This window comes from Vigna umbellata, chromosome 4 (genome assembly GCF_029865625.1).
Source record: "Vigna umbellata cultivar VRB3 chromosome 4, Vumbellata_1.0, whole genome shotgun sequence".
In the NCBI taxonomy this organism is placed as follows: domain Eukaryota; kingdom Viridiplantae; phylum Streptophyta; class Magnoliopsida; order Fabales; family Fabaceae; genus Vigna; species Vigna umbellata.
The window spans coordinates 47,746,322-47,752,006 of NC_142168.1; the positions used below are offsets into that span (position 1 = coordinate 47,746,322).

The 5,685-nt window shown below is 36.6% G+C and overlaps 1 pseudogene; it reads right to left on the minus strand.

Annotated features, from left to right (window-relative positions):
* Nucleotides 1-387: 387 nt before the first annotated feature.
* LOC148200425 (uncharacterized) lies at nt 388-2,931 on the minus strand (annotated as a pseudogene).
* Nucleotides 2,932-5,685: the final 2,754 nt, after the last annotated feature.

The window sequence follows — 5,685 nt, forward strand, 5'->3', positions numbered from 1 at the left end:
ATGAATGATGCCGTAAAAATCATCATAAGAACCCTCTGTTAGGCCCTTGACATACACACCACAATTTGATGTTTTCTTTCCTTTAGACCATTCATGTGTATGGAATTTGTAACCATTGATGAAGTAAGTGTGCCATTCTTTGACACATCTCATTGGCCAATTGGAGAGATGTCTTAACTCTTGAACCGTGGGAGTTAATGCCTGATTAAAAACCTACAAAGGTACTAACAAAATTATAAAAGCAATAGTCAAATTAACCTTGCTCTAAACGTAGGAAAAACTACGGACCTGATTTCTAAACCAATGGGAAAACTCTGAGTGTATTCTAGCAGAAGTATTTCCTTCTGCGACTTGCTCAGCCACAACAAATGAGCTGGTACAAATGAAATTCATTAGTGTATAACAATTAAACCGTTTGATAGATTAGAGATGGATGATGACATACTCAAGGTACGGCTTGACTTCACTGCAATTGATCAAGACATGGACATGAGCAGAGTTGAATTCAGCATCAGTTAACCAATGAGTGAATTCTTTCCCTGCGTGACGGCCTGATTGTCGGAAAACTGATAATGCACCTTGACGTGGTTCAACTTGCCATTGCATTTCATTTCTGACATGAGTGGGGGACAACATGAAGTTCTTGAAATAATGTGAACAAAAATAAGTTGTCTCTCTGTGCAAGTAAGCTACACAAATTGAGCCTTCCACTCTAGCTTTATTTTTAACTGACCGTTTGGATTCTCCCATAAACCTTTCAAAGGGATACATCCACCTGTACTGCACGGGTCCCCCAAGCCAAGCTTCATATGCAAGATGAACTGGAATGTGCTCCATTGAATCAAAGAATGCAGGAGGGAATATTCTTTCCAATTTGCAGAGAATAATCGGGATATTTTCATCCATCTTTTTAAGGGAATCTTCCTTTAGTGTCGTGCAGCACAAATCTTTAAAGAAGTTACTGATTTCTATCAGTGGATTTAACACGTGCATTGGCAAACAACTGAACGCAAGAGGGATGAAAGTCTCCATAAATATATGACAATCATGACTCTTCAACCCTTGAATAGTACCATTCTGAACATTGGCACATCTGGACAAGTTAGAAGCATATCCATATGGCATTCTAAGCTCCTTCATCCATCCACACACTATTCTTGTCTTGTCTTTTGACATGGTGTAATTTGCTTTTGGTTTAAATAATCGGTCGTTACCTTGTGCCTTCAACTCTAAGTCTTTTCGTCCACAATACAAAGGTAAATCTTTTCTTGCTTTCTCATTATCTTTTGTCTTACCTTTAACATTCATAACTGTGTTGAAGACATTGTCAAAGAAATTTTTTTCTGTGTGCATGACATCGATGTTGTGTCTTAGCAAGTTGTCCTTCCAATAGGGAAGTTCCCAGAATATGCTTCTTTTAGTCCAATTATGTCATTCCCCAAACCCTTCTAGCCTATTTTGACCAGATTCAGTGACTTTTGGATAGTCTTTCACTCTTCTCCACACGTGTGATCCACTCAACTTTGGCGGGGGCATATCCGTTTCAACTTGTCCTTTGCGAAATGCCTTTTTGTTTCTTCTAAATGGGTGATCAATGGGCAAGAACCGTCGATGGCAGTCAAACCAACTACTTTTCCGGCCATGACTCAATTGGAATGACTTTGTATGTTCCATGCAATGTGGACAAGCTAATCGACCATGTGTGCTCCAACCAGATAACATGCCGTACGCTGGGAAGTCATTAATAGTCCACATCAAGGCTGCCCTCATAAGGAAATTTTGCCTCCTTGAAACGTCATACGTCCAAACACCATTCCATAACGTCTTCAAATCATCAATCAAAGGTTCCAAATATACATCAATCAATGATTTGGGATTAGATGGACCTGGTATTATACACGATAAAAACATGTAAGGCTTTGTCATGCACATCTCAGGTGGTAAATTGTATGGGGTAACTATCACGGGCCAACATGAATACGGTGATGCAGACGCCTGAATGTACGGGGTAAACCCATCAGAGCATAGACCAAGTCTGACGTTACGTGGTTCACTAGCAAAGGATGGATGTTTACGATTGAAGTGCTTCCAAGCTTCACCATCAGAAGGATGACGCAAAAGTCCCGGAGTTTTGTTACCATCATGCCATGTCATGTGTTCTGCTGTTTGCATTGAAGTAAACAATCTTTGTAATCTTGGAATTATAGGTAAGTAGAACATGGACTTTAATGGAATTGGTTTTTTTTGCCTCCGTCCAGCATGCATTGTCTGATATCGAGGTGAGCCACAAAACTTGCATTCAACCAACAATGCATCATTTTTGCCACTGTCATTGTCATAGAATAACATACATCCATTAACATAACAATCAATCTTCTTGACATCCAATCCCAACTTTGAAACACATTTTTTGGCTTGGTAATAATTCTTCGGCATGAAATTGTTTGGTGGTGTCAAATCTAACATCAGTTTTGTATAGAAGTCCACTGCTTGAATGGGAACGTTCCAATTAGATTTCCCAGCCATGAGTCTAATGCACACTGACAATTTTTACTCAGATGAACCTTCAAATACAGGTAGATTTGCCTGTGTCAGTAAATTGTAAAACCTCTGCGTCGTTTCATTTGGAGGCTCTTCATCATGACTATCGTCTGCTTCTTCAGCATGGTGACGAAGAGCATTGTCGACCATCTCTTGCATATAGGCAAATTGATCTATCTCAGATGTATGTACAATAGTATTCGAACCTGATGCAAGCCGTTTTTCAGCTGCAGTGGAGGTCGAAGGAATTTCTTCACCATGAAATGTCCAAACCGTGTAATTAGGCATGAACCCTTTTTGGTAAAGGTGAACTTTGACGACTTCATCTTTCAAAATCATTGTACATTCGCACTTGATGCATGGACATCGAATCCCTCCATCAAGGGCATAATATTGATATCGTCGGGCCGTCTCCACGAACTCTTCAACTCCGATGACAAAAGATTCCTTCAAACCTCTCCTTCCACTATAACAACGGTCGTACATCCATGCACGATGGTTGGGAAAATGGGCCATGTTCTGTGACAAGCCAAACAAATAAAAACTTAGCCAAAACAGCAACACTCCATGTGACATAAGTAATAAACCTATTACTACTGAAGTCAAACATGGAAGGCAATTTCAACACTATTGTCATAGGCATTCAATAAGGGCATCCAAAGAGAAGTCCTCAGTATTGAAATGCCCCTGACATCCTAAGTGATTGTAAATAAAATTTGGGGGAGTCAATATTTTGACATTACTAAAGTTCTCTTTTATAGAGTACTTTCATATATTTTGTCAATTGTAAGTGGTTGAGGTAGTGTTACCCTTCTCATTCTACTGAGAATGTTTTTAACACCATAGGACTTTAAATGACTAATTAAATTAATCAATTCGTAGCCTAATAAATCAACATACAATATATAGGAACATACAATATATACATCAACATACAACATATAGATGAACATTCACTGATGGTCTAAATGCAGGTTTGCACTTTTAGTGTATTTTAGATACTAGTTTTAGGTTCAAAGTTGTCAAATTTTGAGTTTAAGCTACTACTTTTAGCTACTTCATCTATTATCTATTCGGAATAATTAATAGCTATATTATGAGCATGGATTTATCACTTTCCAAACATAAAAGTCAAACAAAACTCCTAAAAGTTGAAAGAGAATTCATCATTACAAACTACACTTTTAATATATGAAGCAACTTCAATAAGTTGCTTCTGTCAGAGATGTTATAAATGGTAAAAACCCATATGGAGTTGCATCTTTAATTATTACCCATATTGTTCATAATATGCACTTCCATTTTCAATTATAATATGGTAGTTAGTGACAGCAAACGCTGCATCTAGAGCATTTCCTAGATTATATTTCAGTGCCTACTTCGTTTATAAACTTTTCTTAATTTCCTATTCAATCTTTGGCCATCTAAGTTGTGAAATTGAAGTCTAAAATTCTGTGTTGTTCAGTAACCATTTATGGTGAGTTTATGATATACTTTGGTGCTAATCAGGTGTTCCTTAATGTTGTTTTAAACTTAGAATCATCCAAGCATATTACAGGTTCTTTGTACTTTAATGTTCTATTTCACATAAGCTTTTAATTCTAACCTTGTTCTTAGTTGTTTTGTGTAGTTGTGTTTGCATACATATAGGTTCTGCTGTAGTCACACCAAAACTAGGCTCTATCTATCACATATGTAGGATACTGATTGAAAGAGAAAGAAACAGAAAACAAAGAGGGAATAACAGCCATACACAAGATAGAAATAGGGAAATGAGAGAAAGTAGGACTTGAAAGACTTGTCAATTTTCGTGCTGATGTTATTCTTTGCTAATTGGTAGTTTAAAGAAGTCCTAAATGTTGTTTTAAACTTGTTAGAACAATCAAATTGAAGTTGGATTCATCTATGTGTAAAATAGAAGATTCCACCCTCATTTTTTACTGAAATTGGGAAGTAGAAGGGTGAATATGCGAAACAGTTTGCTTTTGAACCCGATTAGAGTTATAGGCAAGTTTCCATTCATGAATTAAAGTTGTTGAATGTATTACTAGAGTCTTAGAATTAAGTGTCCAGGAATTCAGTTTTAAAACCACCAATCTTGGGTCAATTGTTTTGGTGCACAACTGAAAAACAGAAACTGATTTGCTATTTTGTCATCCAAATGCAATATGGATTGTACCAAGACCTGGTTGATTGCTTTCATGTGAAAATAAATTATCAAAAGAATTAATGGAAGGTGTTAAAAAGGTTTTTTAGTAATCAAAGATCAATAACATCAAAATTGATTTTCATTGAGGCAATTCATGAAACAGTTTTGAAAAAACTTGGTTTCAATCTGCATTTCAATTTTCTTGCTTTCCTAATTTGTTCTACAACCATTCCTAAGGTCTAATTGTGTGCCTCCTTCATTTGTACACCCTTTTTCATTGCTTTAAACATCTTTGGCTTCCTCAGGCTGAATTTGAAAACCAATTTATGTTGTATATTCTGGTGCAGTTAACTAATTTGTTTGGTGATTATTTTGGTTGATTTCAAGGGTGTTGTGAACTGTAATTGGAGCACTGAAGTTGGACAACCCTTCCCTACCAAGGTAGCATCTTAGGAAGTGGAGAGGAACCTGAATTTTAGAATTCAAGTGTGTTATCAATAATGCAAAAGTGTCAAAATTGGCAACTCCTATAGCCAAATTTTTAGATAGAACCCAAACAGTTGAGTGATGGTGAGAATTAGTGTATATCATCGAAAAGAAATTCTACACTGTATTTCAAGTGCTGAAACAGTTCAGAATTCTACACTGTATTTCAAGTGCTGAAAAATCCATTTTTCCTAATCTGAGTGCATTATACAGGACAGAAAACACTAATTTTTTGGAGCATTGTGTGGCTAACTTGGCCTCATATCTTTGGCAATAACAAAGACTGTTATGTGGACAATTTTTAAACAGATAACAGACCTTTCTGATTTTAAAAGACAAAATAGTTTACACTGAATTGGAGTGTTGAATTGACTTTGATTAGGTGGTCCAAAACCATGCTGCTAGGATCACATGCATCTTGCTATACACAAGGAATTTTAACCAGAAACAGAATCGTAGCGGCAGACACTAGTAACATCCCTTTTCTTTTCTTTCAATTTGTTTTTGAG